The following is a 20,789-nucleotide window of genomic DNA, read 5'->3' as shown; positions in this document are numbered from 1 at the left end:
AGTGAACTTTTTAACTTCACCTTTGGGTGTCTAGGTTGCATTTTTTATTTATTTTTTTAAATTCAAACTGTGAATCTCTTTCCATATTTTTTCATTTATATGTCATAAAATGTACAATGCAAATACTGCTTTAAATCTATATATAATATTTTAGGGGGGGAAAGCAACACATTAATCAGAAGACGACCCACACCTGACATTATTCGGCTCAATCAACGTTGACAGATGAGCTCACCATTGGAAGCACAAAAATAATAAAATACATATATTTATATATGGTTAAAATAAAAAATAATATATATTAAATCCTTTTAGCGACTGCGAATATATATATATATATATATATATATATATATATATATATATTCTCTATAAGTTCTCTAAAATGTGCTGGTGGTCAGCTGCGTTGACTGCAAACTTAGTGGAGCAACACCAGCAGATGACATGACACCCCAAACCATCTCTGCTTTTGGAAACTTCACACTGGACTTCATCCAAAACAGATTCCGACTCTCTCCACTCTTCCTCCAAGCTCTGGGATCTCGTTTTACAAAGACAAAGAAAACTTTCATCTTTAAATAGGATAGTCCAGTTGGTTTTCACCTTAACCCAGGCGAGACACGTCTGACGTACTCTCTGGTTTAGAAGTGGAACGTGACGCTTTGGAGCATTTGTCTGTGCGTAGAGGTCCTTGATGCTCTGACTACAACCTCAGGCCACTTCTTTTCAAATGTTCATTGGAATAGGCTTTGATGGAAACTTTGGAGAGAGGAAAACCAACATTGGAACTGTTGTCTGTGTACACCTGCAACCGACGTCAGACAACAGGAGAGAGGAAAAAGCACGAGCCTGCAGGATCCCCGCATGATCCCCCGCTGCCAGGATAATCTTTATTTCTACTAATCTGCAATGCACTATTATTTTCAAATCTTTTAGTTCAAGAGTGTACGCTGTTTGGAAATAGATAATCAAGCATTCTCTTTTTGTTGCCATTGTGTACGCAGCTTTAAAAATCAAACAAAATCAAAAGACAAAATTGAACCCACAATAATATTATGTATGGGTCCGTATGAGATTCCCCACAGTGAGCTTAACATAACAACAGCTTCATTGTAACATTGCATTCAATCGCAAAAATTAAACACTAAATGGCCTAAGGGACTGAGTCTACAAGATAAAACCAATTATTCCTAGTGATGCTAAAATCTCAGTAGTTACAGTCACAATATTTACCCTCACAATAAACAGTTTTATATGTAGAAATTAGAGCAAAACAATAACAACAAAAAGGGAATAAACACCTGCTATATTTAAAGGTAGACATGGCCGCAACATCCTTCTTATAAAAGGTAAAAAGAAAAAAATGGATTTTAGCTGTTGTAGAATTTCTCCCTAAAGCATCGGATTCGCATGTTTGTTTTGGTTGCATTTACCCAGAATGCCATGCGCATACTCCCAGTTCGCCTTAACCAAACAGAGTGAGATTTTTAGGTGGACCGCAGTTCTGCTTTTTGGTCTGCATCACAGTTGCCCAAATGAACCAGAGTTTGTTCAAAGTATATGAAACAAGGCTGATGTGAATGCTTATTTTACAGCGGGTTAACTAACTTCTTTTGTCCTGAGACCTCGGTCAGCTGACTGACAGACGTGCAGCTCACAGCTTGCTCCTTCTGGATTCAAGACAGTGATAAAAAATAAAAAATAAAAAAGCTCTCCGTGTTTATCATGACTGGAGAGTATTTCCCAAAATCTTCCTTGTTCTCAAAGAAAAAGTGAGACTCGATGCCAGATGGAGGGGCAACATTTCGGAAAACAAAAGTGCGGCGCAACTTCAGCATGTTTTTCTGGCAAAATACCTTCACTGTAGGAACAAGACGACCAGAACGGTTTGGCAGTTTTCAAATCTTAGCATAACCAGGCACCAGTCTCAGAAAATGGCTCAGCAGCATAAAATCTCCCCCACATAAATAAATAAATAAATAAATAAATAGATAAATAAATAAATAAATAAATAAATAAATAAATAAATAATGAGATAAATTTTTCTAGAATGACTGTGACGTTGAGGATTTCTCAGACGAAAAAAAAAACAACTTTATTTTGCTTATTTTGCATGAAACAAGTCTAAAGACATGAAACATCCCAATAAAGAATATGAACGCAAGTAAAAATTCAGCTATTTTAAGAAGGGAAGTTACATTTCCACAGGTAGGCCTCACCTTTTCTGACATCCAGGCCCTGGAGGTGCCGACTGCATGTTTGTTATTAGCTGAGCCCCCCAGACAGTAAAGTTTTGCCGCTGCTCCAGATATACTACTTTATGCATAAGCAGCCTTCATGCAGCTTTGTATCCTGCATATATCATGGGGGTTACAACCCAACTATAACTTCTCACCGGGCCTATTCATCAGGTGCTGTGATGCATGGTGTGATTTCCAGTGTCAGCACAATGTGTACAAAGCAGTAAATCAGAGAGGCTTTATCTTCATCCGGGTGTGTATTTGTGTGTCTGAAGGGAGGCGCCTGTACTGACGGGAGCCGATTCTGACAATAAGTTGAACCAGAGACAGTAAAATTACAAATAAATAGAAGCCTGACAGGACAAAGCCATTTACTTAACATTACGGTCCAAATCAACTATAAGGACTCACCTAAAAAAAATATTAATTACAATTAATTTTACTGGAAGTCATTTGGCAAAACAACAGAAGCACTCATTACTTGATTTTAGTCCATAGCAACACCTACACACAGAGCAATTAACATCAAAGATTAGGGCATCTAATGCATCTTTTAAAATATTGTTGGGAAAATTACTAAGATTAATCATCAAAATGATATATTTTTTTTAAGTTTTGCATTAAAAACCTAGGAGATTTGCATTTAGTTGTGATGTTAAGGGAAACCAGTCAAAACTTTAAAGACAGCAGGCTGATTTAAGAAATAAAATCATTTTTTAAACATGTATTTAAAAACTACGGAAGAGGATTAGGGCCACCGAAAAAAAAAATTAAAATAAAAAATTCTGAGATTAAAGTGAGAATTCTGACTTTAATCTCGGAATTCTGAGATTAAAGTCAGAATTCTTTTTTCTTTTTATTTCGGTGGCCCTAATACTCTTTCGTAAAAAACAGACGTGGCTTTAAAGACACCAGGTTTAATTGATTTCCAACACCAAGTCGACGTTCTTAAAACAGTTAATTTCATGAATGCTCTCTGTATTCTGTATCTCTGAACAGACAAGTATCTTTTTTCTATTTAAAAAGCAAAAACACTCAAAAAATACCCTAAAATTTTTTATAGTAGATAACCGATTCATATGTCTGATCAGGATTTATGACTTCCACATTATGCACTGCAGTGCAAAGCCACCCAAAATCCCTACAGGAGAACATTTAATCACATTGTCAGCTATAATTTGGATTCTTGTTGAATAAGCAGGCATAGTAATAATTACCATAAAATGTTTCAAAGCATACACACTCAGTTTGGGTCCTGGACATCTGATCTGAAATAAACAGATGGAATAAATGGCATATTTTAGTGTCAATTGTAGCAGCATGATCATTTACTAGATGATTGGGGTTAATGAGTCTTTGAAATATCACCCCAAACTTTCTGCTACATATGTCTATAAGATGAATAAGGCCATGTTAATTCTGACACCTTTAGGTCTGGTCAGTTAACAGGTCTTTAAGAAAACGAAAAGCTTCGCCAGATCGTTTGAAATAATATTATTGGTTCAAGAAAAGTGTTCATCCACACAAACGCACTGATTTTCTCTAGTGAGCAAAGGGCAGTGTAGGGCAAAGCTAAACCCTATCTCAGCCAATCAAAATCCATCAAAAAAAACCCTACTTCCTGTTAGGAATCTGGTGCCAGGAGATCCACTTGTGTGGACAGACAAATAGGTTAAACTACTTTTAAATGCCATGTTAGAATATAAAATGACTAAAACACCAGACAATGTCAATTGGGAATCGTGCCGTGTGTGGACGTGGAAACGGCGTTACGCCTCCATGTTGGGAGGAGTAGTTGGTGTAAAACAGTGGACCTCCAAGCGTTCTTTCTCCTTTGTAGTTCAATGTATTGGAACAGTCTGGCTTGTAAAAACAGGCAAAAAGCGTCTGGACCAACGTTAGAATCAGTACCTGTCTTAGAGCAGTCATTTTTCCTCCACTGCATGGCTAAACAATAACAAAGGTCACATACGTGACCTTAATGCGTCAGCGGCACATTATTTGTCGCAAACTGTAATGTGATTAGGAACATCTTTCCTATGTAGCAAAAATTCTCAAATCTCCACTTTGCTTGAAGTTTTCATCAAACAATCGTTTTTGGTGATATTAGCTGGAGTTTACATGTGGATGAAAGGCCAAATAGCAAAACTCTCTTTGGAGTTTCCTAGACAACAAGCTACGTGTGGATGAGTCCTCAGAAGCTTGTTTCCTGGAGTGAAACATTTCTGTCGGATCTTCTTTTATGCCACTGTGGTTTGATTTCAATGTAGCAGGAAACAAAACGATTCATGAATAATCTGACATTGTGTGGACTACTTCATTGGTTGAACATCAGGCACTTTCTTCCATTACACAATGGCAAGCATCCCGACGGACGGGTGCTTCTGTACACGCAATAAACATGAGTTAACATATGGAGACACATACAGAGGGCAGCAATATTCTCATATTGCACGGCTCAGGAGCTTCATACAATATTTACTTGTGTACCACTGAGTGAAATTAACCTACATTAAGACCAAAGCAGCACAGTCAATTCAGTATGAGGACAGCATCCCAAGAAGTCAATAGCAACTATTGTATTACATGCTGGCAATAATGAGGAGAGCAGTCCAGAGGGAAAAAACCATGCCGAAATGCTGCATACCTTAGCGGGTTGCACTGGAATCTGCAGCATAATACGGACAAGCGGGATAATAGCAGTCCAACTCTGTGGAGTCAAACAAAAGGATTCAGAGATCAAATAGATAAGCCACTCCAGACCTTTCCATTCCAGTGCATTATAGAGCTTACATCTCAAAATTCATCCTTGGGACATCATCCCTTCCCTTCTTTGATATCTCCTACTGATGCTTAAACTACAAGCGCCCGGCTTTGTAGAAAGATTGTGATCCAAACTGATGCTTAATTAAATTCCCAAATATTCAATTGACCCCGCAGCTGGTGATCGGTTTAAACGAAGGATGAAGTGGCTGTTTTATTAAAACCTGTAATCTTAAATTATACAGGCAGTGTCAGCCCAAATGTGCAGTGGCTGGGCTTCTGCGTGATGCTAATTAGAACAGTAACTGAGTGTGCATCTTATTAAAAATCACAGTTAGAGCCAGCGTCTAACACTTGTACACTGAGTAAACTCCAGTCCCGATGTCACTAAATAAACAGATGTACTAAGGACTGGTAATGAAATTACAGACAGGACTATTTCTGGCAGAGAGCCAGGGTAAACAAAGAAATAAATCCATCTGCCTTTCATGCCCCTCCTCTCCCACACACACACGCACTCATGCACTTCACCCTTTGTTTAGTGCATCGCTAACTGCAGCCAGCACCTGAGCTACACCACCACACAAGAAGGCAACCCTTTCAGTAGCTATTTACTCCTCTTCAACGTCTCCATCATGCATCACGCGCTCTTCAAGTGCCCCACTGTGGTGGCCCCACGTCTGATTATCAGCACACATTTTTTGGAAGCCTGGATGTGGCATAAAGAAAGGGGGGGGAAAGAAACTGATTACGGGATCCCAAGTCGTGCCTTCATGGTAAAGACGCCAGTTTGATTTTGTTGTATTGTTTTGCAGCAGAGCTAATGTGCAGAATAGCATCGGGTAGCCCACCAAGATATTCCTGTGGTGTCACATGAAAAATAAGCCTTTGAAGCCAGATATTTATATGCAGTGTTTGAAAAGGCTCAACAATTCTTCACCGTCACTGTCTGACCATGAGTGAAACTAAACCTTTTTCCCCGTATAAGGTCAGGAAGTTGAAATTTTGCCCTTATTGTACAGTATTTTCATCCCTTACTGTGATATTATACATTTTATATTCTATTTTTTTGTGAGTCTACCTGCATTGATTGCCTGTCCATTTGCTGCTGCTGCAAAGAAATATTGCCATTGTGGGATAATATAGGATATTTGCTTTATATTGTAAGGATAAACAAAACATTTGCTTGCCAGAAAAATAACATTTTTTACACATTTTTAAAATTATTTAAAATTCAGAAATGTACATTTATACATCTGATCTCTACACATGCAATTAGGGAAAGACCATGATGGTCATATGGCTAAGGTAAGTTCTGATGGATTAATTTGCAATATCTGATGTATGTGGAGACAACGGGTGTGTTTTAAGGCACTCCTAAAATCACTGCTTCCTTGTGTGACATCCTGGGAAACTCCAAATAAATCAGGTAAACAGGATGTGAGGATTATCAACAGTTAAACAAATCTTTTACTGACATAGTCTGAAGAGAACTCAATAATGTAAAAGCAAAATGAAAGGCAAGATTACATTTTACAGCTGAACTCCAGTAAAAGGACAATTATTTTGTGGAAAATTTTGATGGTAGAAGTGTTTGGTCATATTGGCCAAATTTCCAATATGGAAGAAAAGTGGATGTTGAGGGCATCATTCTCGCTATCAAATATGGATGTGGCAGCATAATCTGAAAATATCAGAAAGGGAGGAAAAAGCTTGGCCACAAATTCCTCTACCAATTGGAGAATGACCGTAACGATGCCATCAAGTTATTGACAAGCTGGTTTAACTCAGCATTTTGGAGTGACCGTTAAAAAGCGTGCCATGGAAGATTTGAAAAGTTCAAAACAAGGAGATGTACAAACTTGACTCAGTTGCACCAGTTCTTTAAGGAGGAATGGGGGAAAAAAATCCATCAAACTATTGTGAAAAGCTTAAGAAAGAAACATTTTAGATCCAACTCAACAAATCCTGAAGAACACTTGGATAAGAAAATCTCTAACATTTTCTGACTCATTACTATTATATTTTGCAAATAGAAATGATTTTGGTAATCCAGTAACAAGATCTAATATTACTTTGTCAGTCACTTAGTCTAAAAGGGTCTGTGTTTTTTTTTATAGTCTATGCAAATATCTGGTTTCAACTGTACCAAGAAGATTTAAACTCCTGTGTCGGCAATAAACTTTCAGCTTAGCTTCCTTTATGACAACTCTGTAGAATAATACATTTTTAATCCTTCCTCTTGTGGCTACAACTTATCCTAGTTCTCATATTTTAAAGCAAAAAAAAAAAAAAAAAAAAAAGGAACATATTTCTCTCCCAGCTTTTTAAAGATATGTGTTAACTGGTACCTTTAGACTTGTTGCGGTTCTCCTTCTGTTCATTGAAATAAGGCCATTAAAACGTGACGGTCCCACAGGTCGACAATTATCGAATACACCCAGATGTTTCCTTCAAGCTTGTATCATCGGAACAGCTTGGTAAGAATCCCTCTGGATTCCTTATCCAGAGACGATTTCGGGCTCACAAGGTAGTTTAATAAATTTGGTATTTTACACGTATCATCATGACTAATGACCTTCTTACCAAATCGGGGAAAAAAAGAAGTCCAACAGACTGCAAGTATTACAGACAAAAGTTTCACAGTGAGTCCTCATGTTGTCTTCTGAAATAAAACATGTTCAAACACTTGAACATCCTGAATCCCTGACGCAGTCGACATACATAATAGTGAATAATAGTGAATGCAATACAATGCAACAGACTGGCTTTATTAAACACTGTAGAAATTTTTCTTTTCTCACTTCTAAAGGAGCAGCAGGATATGTAAAGCTCGTGGAGTTCCACATGTAAAGGCTGCATATGGTAAAAAATAAATAAATAATAAATCTTCTGATGCTTTGTTGAAATGAACGAGCATAGCCTATTACCAATTTCAAGGCTGTTGCACACACATATGCTTCAACATTTATTGTCCAGTTGGCCTCGCCTAGAGGGTGTGCTGGGAAATTGTCAGTGACGAAAAGATAACAATCATTCACATTAAGGACACATGAAGAATACTTCCTCCACACGTATGCAGTTACATGACAGATAACTGCATCCGTGTTGTATAATCATGTATTAGATTCTGAAAGTGGTACTTTCAGAACCACAGAAACAACCCAAGATATTTCGATGTCTGTGTTTTGTCTATTACTGCATAAAACCCGTTTTGTCTTAGATAATGCAAAGGAGTCGAATTTGCGCTGTAAATCTTTTTTACAGTACAAATCAGTGGCTGGCCGTCCCTCAGGTTGGTATCACAGGTTGCATTGGGAGCTGAGGAGCCTTGATGAACCAGAACAAGAATCCACAGTTTGACCCAGACAACTGCTGGCTCTCTCCTTCTCCTGCAGGCTTTTAGTTTGTTTAAGTGGGCTGGGCCATGTGGGCAGATGGTTGTAAGTAAGTGGAGGACAGATTTAAAAAAAAAAATAAAAAAACAGCAACTGTGAATTTACTGACCTCTGTCTCTCCGTCTCTGTAACGGATGATTTGAGAGGGATCCGAGATCTCCCAGAGAGCGATGCCTTGGTCTCAAAGTGACACACTTGTTCCCTGCTATGTGCAGAAGAAGATCGGGGTAAGTGAAAGCATGTGCAGTCACACAGAGAGAGACAGAGAGAGGTCAGTTTAATGTAGGAAAATGTCCATGTCTTCCAGATACTGTAGTCTTTCAGGGTTTAGTTCCAATGCGTGAAGTTCTAGCTATTGTGATACTTCTAAGTAGAATCTGGTACAACGAGAAGACACTTAATTGATTTTATCTAAGTATGAGTTCAGGTTGTCGGTGAAGTGGTCAGAGTTTTTTGTTGTTTGTTGTTTGTGTTTTTTAGAAAAAAATGTGCATATCATAAAGACAAAGGAATACAGGAGATAAGTCAGAGAGAAACTTAAAACAGGGTTGTAGGGGTAGATTGTAAAACGTCAGCAGCCAAGATGCCCATGATACCACTGGAGACGCTGCAGAGGCCCAAAACTCAGGTGGGAAAATCTCTTGAAAGCACAGCTACTAGTTGTGGTTTTAACTAAATCAGGCATTCGTGGAAAATTTGCAATAGGTTTACCACCAGGCATGTACACATGCTATCACACAGCAGAGTAGAGGAAAAATAGGTGGACTGTTCCAAAATGTCAATAATATCGATACCAAGTTGGTATCAGAATCGGTGAGATCAACACTTCATAAAGTATTTCAGATTCCTTTCTGAAATTTTATTTTACTTTTGTATTGCAGTTTCTCAAATCTACCTTAAAATATATGTTGTTTATTAAAGTATTTTGTAGATACAAATTCACCTATCGGCGATACTTGCATGTATTTATTTGGAAACAGATCGATAACAGAAAATGCAGTATTTTAACCACAGAGCATGGTTAAAATGGATGAGATGGAGCAACAGAGGAAAGGTTAAGATTAACGAATATTCATGTGTTAGGACAGTCCAGTCAAAGTTCAGAGCTGAATGCAGTTGTGAACCTTACCCTTTTTACTCCTACTTGTTGGTGTATCGCAAAAAATCCTAATAAAATACACGGAAGTTTGTGGCTATGATATGACAAAATGTAAAAACGTTAAAGAGGTACACGCAGTTTTCCAAACCTCTGTCTTTTTTGTTTGTTTCATTTTCAACAACTACTGAATTTAATAACTGAAACACACACACACAAACAATACTTAGGGCATTTTTCTTTTTAATTTCTTCAATGTGTTTAGAAGGGTTATGGGCAGCCTGTTTTAAATCCACCACAAATCAAGCGAAGCTCAAAGTGCAATGCAGCTGGTATTAAATACTGATGCGTTCTAGATGCTGGCGTTAATACTAAGGAGCAGAGTTCTCTGTGATTGGAGGAGAAGAGGAACTTGACTCTGGGCACATGCTGAGGATTAAAACGGCGCCACTTCACCCCACCGTACACTCTCACTAACTGGCGCATCTTTCACCGTCTTTACCGTGGAGACTGCAGAAGTAAATAACCATTTCAGACCCTATGCTTTATTACGGATATGTGCAACATCTCATTAATAAAACAAAAAGCGACTATTTTTGCTTTAAAATCTCATTAAATATGATCATCCTGTCAACACGCCGTGTGCATAAAGACAGCTTCGGGTCCACATGTCCCCTTTAGAATCAATAGCTCTCCTGGGAGGAGTCAGATTGCGGTATTATAGTATATTTTACAGCAAACAAATACCACCGTTAGTTAAAGTGATCCAGGAAGGTCTGTCAGTGTTTTGGTAGCATGTTCTATAAAACAGGGGTTGCAAATCTGAGGAGGCATGTGTGTGCATGCATTAGCCTTGGGGACTTATCGCGCTATCCTGAAAAGCGCTAGCATGATAATGGCAAGGGACTAGCATTTATCACATGAAGTAACTATTCCCCCCTGACACCAGAGCAGACCTTATCCCTCCAAGCCATCTGCACAAGAGAAAGCGCCACGCACAGAGTGACCATAAAATCCAGCGTTCATCTGAGCATGTAATTTAATACCATTGTAAAGATTACCGGCGTTGGCCAGCTCGCACACGCAGGGATCCTTCTGCACATGCACATGAACTTTTTATCACAGCTCTTTAAAGTAGGGAGCCTGGCAACTATTATATACACTTCATCAAGCCATTATCTTTGACCACACAGAAAGGTGTAGCCCCGTGTTTCACATTAGAGCGTGAATCAATAGTTTCCCCGCAAGAAAGCAGCGAGGAGTAATGGGGCTAAAGGTTCAGCCTACATCTCGGCTTTCTTACATCATTTTTATTTTTTTCTTTCCTAGCAAAACAATTTGAATGATTGAAGTTCCTTCTAAATATATTTTTACCACTGCATATTGTGTGTGCACTTTCAAGGTTTTAAGTACACAATCAAAAAGATGGAGGTGAGGGGGTTGTTTTACACATCACTCACTTGGATTTTTTTTTTTTTTCCATAAATTGATCCATGGAAAGAAGGTTGAAAAATGGCTCACCTTTAACTTTTTTTTTTTTTTTACTCACTATAGATGCTGCGGTTTCCTGTACTTTGATCGCCTAGAGAACCAATGTGTGCAGATTGCTGATTTGTCTTGCGTTTTGTCACTTTGTCCCAAAGCAAGCCTTTCTCATTGAAAAGCTTTTACAAGATTCAGCCTGATGAACTAAACAATGACTTTCAAAGTGACGGGGGCGTAATGTGTTAGCAAATAAACAAAGACTTGCCTTTTTTACTCAACCGTTATGTTACTGCATTTTTTAATTAATAACCAAACATCTGCTGTTGCAAAACCCCTAAAAACTTTGCGGCTATTTATTCATTTTGTTATGAGCTCCCTGAGAAGTTTATTAGACTTTTTGTTTATAATGCTCTTTTATGGTCTCCTCATTGGTACATAACACATAGATATGGCAAAGTTGCTTACAGTGGTCATTTGAAGTAAAAAAAATAAAAAATGGAGGTTTAAAATCTAATGAATCCCAGCAGCAGATCATTACTGAACTCGTTAAAAACTTACAAGTAAACGAGCCGATGTGACTTTAGATCTAAACTTACTTTTAACAGTCTGCCACAGTGACTGCAGCTCTATGACAGTATACGACAGAGACGGTCATTATATTCAGCTTACCGTCGATATCTCTGCCTACAAATTTCGGATTTACAATCATACAGCACACACACAGTGTGGGTCGTCTGGTGGATGAGAAGTAATGACTTTTGGATTTTATTAGAGGATATAAGTTTGTTTTGTTTTTTAAATCAATGAAGATTCGCTAGCTTCACTGGTGTAGCGACCAATACAATGACAAGTCCTAGGAAGACACCTATGACTGCTGCCGCTAACCTTCAGGTTCAGCTCTGCTCTGTTTTTGAAGCACAAAGTCAATGATTCTTTGTCGATATCTCCTCCAAGATATCAAACGTTATCTTTAAAATTGCTGCTGGATGATGACGGTATATTTGCAAGGCAATAGTGGAACTACTTTGCGTCAACGAGGAGCAGAAAAAAATAGAGAAATGGATTACTGACATTTGGAGCCGACATAAGGTATATGAAAAGCAAGACACAGACGATGATAGTGGTTTGATGAAGCGTACAAAACACTTGCCATGCTCCCTGTTAGAGAGCTTCGATTCTTCTAATTTGTCTCACTGTCATATCGTCTCTCAATCATCACGGAGCTGCAGACGTCTAGGCAGACGGAGTGCAAACAGTGATGGCTATCAGTATTGACATGGGTCTAAAAGGATCCGCTGGCCTTCCTCTGGCCCTGTCGGCTCCATAAGAAAAGAAAGAAGAAGAAAAAAAGCCAGCCTCTGCACTCCTCTTCCTCTCTGGTGCTCCGCGAGGGAAACAAAGAGCATTACTGCTTAATGCCCCATAGCGTTCTGACATCACCTTTCCACAGGAGAGGAGGACACACTCGATTTGATAGGCTAATTGTGTGTGGCATAATTAATCAATGTCTCCCGAACAACAAATTCCCATGTGTGCACACCCTACGTCGCATGAATGCCTTCAAAAACATAGAGGGGGTAATTGAATTTACATTTATTTATATTCCTTTACAAATGATTTAGTCGTTACTGAGAGATACTTGCGAGGTATTTTAACTGGGAAATGGATGCAATAGATGGGCATGAACTGAGTTTGCCCTCGGTGGCGCCGTACTCGAGTGAAGAGACGGCAGTCAGCGTTGCTTGAGGCTGATTATTTTTTAATGACAGAGTGGGAAGAGGCATCAGAAGAGACTGCAAGATTCAGGTGACATTTCTGCTCTTTGTTTCACTTTAGATGCGTCCTTATGCCACACTTATAGCAGGTTGATCCGGCACTGCATCCATGTAGACCAGAGAGCATTCAGCCGTAGACATCTTTAGCACCCAACAAAAGGTACAATAAATATTGTGTTTATGAAATGGGAGGAAATCTGATGTACCGACACCTCCGTGAGATGGGCTATGTCCCGAGAAGCAACACTGCGTTAAATTTTATTAGGCACAAACCGGCGACGCCAAGCAAAACTGTTACATTTTGGCTGCTGAACTGTCAGCCATGTGAAACTCTCAAGTCTTACCTTCAGGATCAAAACAATAACTACCCCGGAATGGAGTTACGGAAAAAGGGAATGACTATGAATATCAAAACTGTCCAAGTGATAAAGTTTGTGTGCATTTTAGAGAGCACGTAAGGTAAACAAGTAACTAGCTGAACCCTGGAGTGGATTGAATTTCCATTACTTAGCACGCAGATCAATTTTAAATGTCTCTTCACTTAGTTGTCTCCTCGGTCGTGGAAGGAAAAAAGCAATCACTGTCTACAGTTCACACCGTGTTAGTATTGCCAGCAGGCTGCAGCCAATACCTTGGGAAAGTTGCAAAACAAAATTTGAATACGTCTCACAAACACAAGCTGAGTCACTGGCTGTAAATGCAGATGGGTTATGCAGCTGAAGTTTTGAACTTCAAGTTGTGAAACGACAAATTGCTGTTGAGCTGAAGAGGTGCCGTTCTTGCTGTCAACATTTCAGCAACTGGCATAAATGTCTGCAATTTAGTTAAACAAGAAGTGCATAAAGGCTGAAACACGGCAGAAAAATATCAATTTCCCGTTGCCTCTTTGAAATTAGGTGTTTAACACCAGACACAACCTCCAGAGCATAAGGTTTAAAGGTCACACGGTTCTTAGTCACAACATCTAAACACCATCTAGGCTGCTGTTTAATGTGGCTTGGAAGCCTGTTAAGTTTGGCGTCAACAGCAACAATTAGGGAATCTGGTTAGCATGCAAGTTTCCTTTGGTAAATATATATGTAAAATATACAAATTAACAGCAGAGTTCATTTGTCAAGGGTACAGGTACGGGGGAAAAAATGTCTGTATGATAAAAAATACTGGGAAAAAATGAGGTCATTGATAGGCCAACGAGGAATTGTTGTTTTTTTGTCACTCCATTTAGGGACAGACAAAATAAAAATAAAAAATGACGTAGACATCAGGGTTTTCCTGAATAATACTCATTCATAATTTCCTTTTAGGTCTGACCTGCTGACTCAGTTGTTATTCCCAGGGTTGTAACAGACAAAAGAGTAAGATTGTGTTACGGGCGCTAAGCCATGTGTGACAGGAGCTCTGAGCCGAACAGAAAATGAAGATTATCCCAACATAAACATGAAAACATACATCTAAATCATTCCACATAAATGACAGACATTCTACTTCAGTCGCTCTTAAATAAAAACACAACCTTACAGGTTGTTTTATTATCCACATTTCTGAACCCTACAACAACCTGTAAACATGGAGCAATTGCAAAATCAGGTTCACTCCATCAAATATGGATATATGAATTACTCTTTACAAATAGCCTCATTTGTCAATACTCAGGATGACTTAAAATTGATAGATGTTGTCAGCAGTTCAGAGAATAAAACAAAAATGTTCATTTTAATCATCTGTAAATGGTACATTTAAATATCAGCTATTTTTCCTGTTTTATGTCCCCAGCCTTTATACAAATGCTACTAAACTAAAAAATAGTTTTCTTTAAAGTATATATCGTAGGTTGATCATTTAAAAACAAAGAGAAATATTAGCTTTGATGTATTTAATGAGTACAGAAAAAATATTTTTTCAGTATTTTAGGATTTTTAGTATTTGACTTGTTAATTACTGACGAAAAAAATAGAGAATCCTGTTCTCTGGGAGATTAATTGGTTCATCTGTAGAAAAACAAAATTAACTGAACGAAAAGTTGTCTTGAAGAAGAATATGTCGAAGTGCTACACCAACTAATCAATTGGCTCAATAAGAATTGATCACATTCAGTCACTTAAAAGGATGCTATTGATTATCTGGTCCCATGGGGCAGAGCAATCGCACTCAGCCCAAAACAAAGATATCGAAACAAAGCGCTCACTTCAAGGTCTTCCAGCGATACACGCATTTCTCTGAGAAGTTTTCACTCAAAATAGATGATTCTGGAGAGGAGTGAAATGTTAAAGTGTATTTTTTCTGCCTTGCCGGGGCTAAATTCAAAGTGCTTTACATTATAAAACATAACACGATAAGCCAGAAAACAAAATGCAGTGGCAAAATAAAGAAAACAAAAGAAAGTTGCAATCCAGACTACAAATAATTAATGTTCCACAACCAAACTTATTAAGAAACGGGAGCTTGGGGCTTGCTGTGGTGGCGTAGGGGATAGCAGGGCTCACGTTTGGAGGCCTTGAGCACTCGACGCGGCAGTCACAGGTTCAATTCCTGGACCCGCCGACATTTACCGCATGTCTTTCCCCCTTTCCTGTCAGCCTACTTTCAAGCAAGGGACACTAGAGCCCACAAAAGACCCCTGGACAGGAAAAAACAACGGGACAACAGGAAAGAAACGGCAGCTCTAAACAAAGGAGGTTTTAACCTGGATTTAAAGGACCTTTGTGTTTCAGCAGTTTTGCAGTTTTCTAGAAGTTTGTTCCAGATTGGAGGAAAAAATTCCAATCCGGAGCTTCACTTCTACTACTCCTCCATGTTTGGTTCTGACTCTGGGGATTCAAAGCAGACTAGACCCAGAAGACCTGAGAGGTCTGGAAGGTTGATACAATGACAACAGGTTTTTAAGATATTTTGGTGCAAATAGCCCTTCTTTGATTTATAAATAAACAAAAGTGTATTTCATGAGCTAGAGGAAGCCAGTATAAGAACTGTAGAACTGGGTGACGTGCTCTATCTTCCCGGTTTTAGTTAGAACGCACGTAGCAAGGTTCTGGATCAACTGCAGCCGTCTAATTTTTTTTTTTTTACGGGGACCTTTGAAGAGGCTTTTGCAGTAATCAGTTCGACTAAAGATAAACGCGTGGATGAATTTCTCAAGATCTTGTCGGGACATTAGCTCTATCATCCTACAAATGTTCTTCAGATGATAGAAGGCCGGCTTTGTAATTGTCTTTATGTGTCTTTGAAAGTTTGAAGGTGAATCCATCACTGCACCCAGATTCCAGGACTGATCACTAGTTTCTAGTTATAACAGCTGAAGCTGTTTGCTGACTCTAGATCCTTCCTCCTTTGGTCCAAACATAATAATTCCAGTTTTGTTTCTATTCAGCTGAAGAAAGTTATGGTACATCCATGCATCGATTTGTTATAAGTGTCAGTTTAGTGCTTGAACAGGTTCAGTCGTCTCTCTTCAGAGATTTATTCATAAATAATGAGGGAACACATGCATCCTATATGACTAAAAGCTAACATTTAAAACATGTTTTTAAAAAATCCTGCACGTTAATTGGTCCATCTTAAGATATTACAGATATACTGACATGAATGAGAAATACATTTGTATACATTTTCTACTGGAGTGGTGACAAATGCAACACAGAAAGATTTTTTAACCTGCATAAGATGGAGATGGAAACACTACAGACACAGATTCAATTCAAGATAAAAAATAAAAGAGCACTGAGCATATGAATCCTTTGTTTTATTGTGGTGGTATTATTAAATATTAGGACTTTTGCATGGTCACATGATAAAAACAAATAAGTATGTAATTTATTCTATAATTACTTTTTTTTTGTTCTGCAAAGTTCTTAGTCATTTTGGTTCCGGTATGAATATTAAATGATTAAAAACACGACTAAGTAATGGCTACTTGCATTCCCAATAAGATCACACTGTGCTTTCCAAATTAGATTAGAATTATTAAGAAAGAGGATAACAATAAAACAGCTACATTTAAAGTACTGTATGGAAACAGAAACACTTTCCCTAATAAAGCGACACAATCTTTTCTTTGTGCTAGCTGCATGCTAGCAGTTGACTATCTGTAAAGTGGTCAGCATTAGTGTGTTTCTGGGCAGGCACCGATGGAGAAATGTGGAGAGGCTTGTCGAGCGTTCTCTAAAGGCTTATGAAATGAGCCGCCGCATGCAGCCCGGCGTCTGACTTCTGGAGGACGGATCGCTTTGATGGTTGCAAAGATCAAAGCCGAGAGATTTGCTTCCATCTGCAGTAATTTCGGACCCCCTGCCATCGCATATACACAGTCAGACACAGACACGTAACACTCTTGAGCTCATTCTTCCCTAATTTGTTGTTTGCAGGTTAAAAATCTCAAAACACTTTGTGTTTATCAGCAAAGTTACCGTGTCTCCTCATTGTCTTTAATTTTGAAAGATGACGCTTTCATGCTGCTGCATACGCCAGCCAGGCACAAAATTAACACCACCAACAGATAATGCTGTTCATCTCTTCTTCACGGCATCCGTTGGTGGTTGGGATACATAAGGCAGGAAAGTGATCATTTTGTCGTCATAGCTGTTGTGTCAGAAACGACAGGAAAGGGCAACTGAAGGAGATGAGTGAGTTTGACCACGGTCAAAATTTTGAGGGCTGAACGGCTGACTCAGAGCATTTGGAAAACTTGGAGCTAAGGTGAGCTTTTCCTAATCTGCAGCAGACGAAGGGAAAAGCAGTGATAAACGGACAAAATGTTTGCTCGTGGGCAGTGAAGATTCAGTGCTGCATGTAGGGAGCGATGGATGCCCTGTGTGGTCAGTAGAGTTGTCAAATTAATAAGAATTTAGATTAAGTCCAATCAAGAAATATTAACTTCCAAAAAAAAAGAAATACAAATTTCCATCAAAATTTGTGCAAAATAAGGCAAATTTACAGAGCAAACTAGCTTCCCTCCATTATTTTAGGAAAGCCATAATATGCTAATTGTTGTTTAAATGTTAGCAACTTGCTAGCCTCCCCTTGATAGCTCTTTCCAGTTGTGGGAACAAATTGATGCAAAGTTAGCACAATTACCGATACCATTATTGTGTAAACGGCTAACGAGGAAACAAAGGCACAACAAAAATACATACATGTCCCCAGTTGAAGCAGTAAACGTCGGCTAAACATGCTGGGTAGCATCGGCTACGTACGAGTTTAAATTAGCCACTTTCTGATGACGCCACAGGACAATTTCGACAGCTTCATTAATCTAACAGTCATGATTTTAGACAGTGGGAGGAAGCGGGAGTACCTGGAGAAATCTAATGCATTCACAAGAAGAACATGAAGACTCCAGGATTCAAGCTATTGAAAGCTAACAGTGCCACCAACATGCTCCACTGGGCAAGTTTTTATTTTATATATATATAGTTTGTTTCTTTGTTTGTTTGTTAGTTTTTTATGTAAAATTTCTATTTTGAGACATACTCTGAGTGAGAGACAGCCCATATTTCTCAGATTTTTTAGCGGCGGAGCTAAGGTTGACATTGAATAGCAAGATGTTGCAGCATAATCATATCTGGCTGTGAAACATTTAAGAGGCATCAGACCTCATAGCCAAGGGTGCTGCTGATTATAGGGTCAGGGAAAGGAGGAGGGGGACACCAGGGTAATTTCTAAAGTTGTAACAACGAGCCTGCTTTTTTTTTTTTTTTATCTGATAAGACCTTCGCTTTGAACTTATTCCACACATATTAGCCTACATGTTACTTAAGTCTACATATTCTGACATTAGTCGGTGTTGTGAGAGATGGGAGCAACTTTCGTTTCCCAAATCTTGATGGCTGCTCATGTAGGCACCCTTTGACGCAAAATGTCAGCTGAAACACCAAAGGAGATATGAGATTTTTCTAAGGGATAATTTTTTTTTCTACCCTTCTCTGTTATATTAGTTTCAGCATTTTGTCAGCTAAAACCAGATCTCATTTGAACATCATGACTGGGGAAAAAAAGCGGCTTAGAGCAGATGACACGCCTCTGACAGAGCCTCCATGCCAGGAAAATGTGGGTTACACAATTACACATAATTCCATAGGCTTCAACAAGAACCCTGTAGTAACGGGATCCATTTTATGGCCGCTTAAAGTCGTCCTATTTGAGACATAGCATCTGGACAGAAGAATTCATCCTCTTCTGTATGTCTGCATCTCTGATTCATTAAGACTGAGAAAAAAAGAAAAAAAAACTGAATAAGGTTAGACCTGTCACATAGTGGCGCAGAGCAAATGTAGCGTGTCACTCTGAATCTGAATAATCCCATCAGCCTCAATTTTCATTTGGGTTTTATTTTATTTTTTGGCCTAAGGGAAAACACGACAATGAGCACATCTGGTAAACCTTGACAGACATGAGCAAACTATTGCATTCGTTTTTAATTTAAATTTTGAACTTTTTATCCTTCCCTAAAGAGTGAAATGTCTGGGAATGTGCCGACACAATTTATCACGTTACACGTGCGTACCAAAACCCAGCAAAGTAGAGTGAGAGAAACATATTTGTTTACAGAGCTAAATCGTAAAAATGTTGTAAAAATATCCAAAAATGTCGCATGGAAAATTGTGATGTTGATTTAAACATAGCCACTTGAGTAATGTTTTTTGTTTTGTTTTGTTTTGTTTTGGGGTTTTTTTCTTAGCTTTGATTTAGTAAGTTTTGTCCAGGTACTCCAGTTTGTTCCGACACTGCAAAACTGACTTGCAAGTAATTATTCAGCAAGTTACAGGATCGTGGGTCTTATTATTGATGAAACAGTACTACTGTAGTTACATTTCCAGATTATTTCACTTTTAACATGGGGAAAATGTCTTCTTACAACTGACACCAACTGCCAATGTAACTGGTATTTTTTGAAATGATTTAAAACAAGCGCCTTTATCTTGAAAAGCTACTTTTATGTTAGCTTTGTCTTATTTCTGGAGTGCAAAGATATTTATATTCATAAATCTTACCTAAATTACTTTGTAAGATTTTGTATTTTTGCAGTGCACAGTTAATAAAAACAAGCCTGATTAGCTGAACTGAAGGATTTTGCGCAGCTGTTAGGTCTGAGGGGCATTTCTCTTGTTTCAGGTCTCGTCATAAACAGGTGACAGTGTGGATCAACCGCGGTGTAATAATCAGACACAGATGATAGATGGTAAGCTTTCTAGTAAAGTCCCAGCTAGTCTCTTCATTTTTTTTTCTGTTACAAATCATGACAGGTTTAAGGACATACAGATGTGTTGCCTTATTCATTATTGCCATTCTATTAGCTCAGCTTGCTGTTTAATTTAAAACAAGATTTCAATTTTTTTTGCTTTTCTCTCTGGCTCGTTCTCATCTGACGTCGGTAGATTGTGAAAGCTGCCAATCAAGATTCTGTGCTCCTAATACTAAGTTGAATTCTCCTTTGACACCGAGAGCACGCCCTGTTACCCATCTTTCATCATCCTTGCAGGTGTTCGTTTCAGTCGCATTTCATTCTACTGCTTCTCTGTAGGGTCTTATTATTATAGATAAACTCATCTGGGTCATCTTGTCATGGGCCGCCTGTCAATTTTGTACCTGAATCAGAGATGGAAAGTGAGCTTATTCCCTTGTTTTTGCTCCACATATTAGATTGACTTTCTGTTTTGCTTCAGGTAAACGCGGATGCTTGGTGGGTAAGTGTGACGCTTACCTTTTGCTTTGGTAAAAGAGAAAAGGGGGCACAGCCGGATTAGAATTTGATATCTGAGAAATACGCTGCTTTTTGTATCCACGCACGTGTTTTGTTTTACCGTACTGCCTTATGTCTCGTGGGTCTTAGGTATACAACATTTCAAGCAGAACAAAGGGAAGCGTCATCGTTGGTACAAGAACCACACGATAGAAGTAAACAGTCCTCTGGTTGTTTTAAATTAACTCCAACCATGGCGCTATGCATAGAAGTTCCTTCTTAATATTTCAACGTCTTTGTTACCGGTGCAATCAAATATAAACTAAAACATATGTTTGGTTGTAGTGGGATCAGTCG

This window comes from Gambusia affinis, linkage group LG02 (assembly GCF_019740435.1).
Source record: "Gambusia affinis linkage group LG02, SWU_Gaff_1.0, whole genome shotgun sequence".
Taxonomy (NCBI): Eukaryota; Metazoa; Chordata; class Actinopteri; order Cyprinodontiformes; family Poeciliidae; genus Gambusia; species Gambusia affinis.
Note: the sequence above shows the minus strand (reverse complement) of the source record.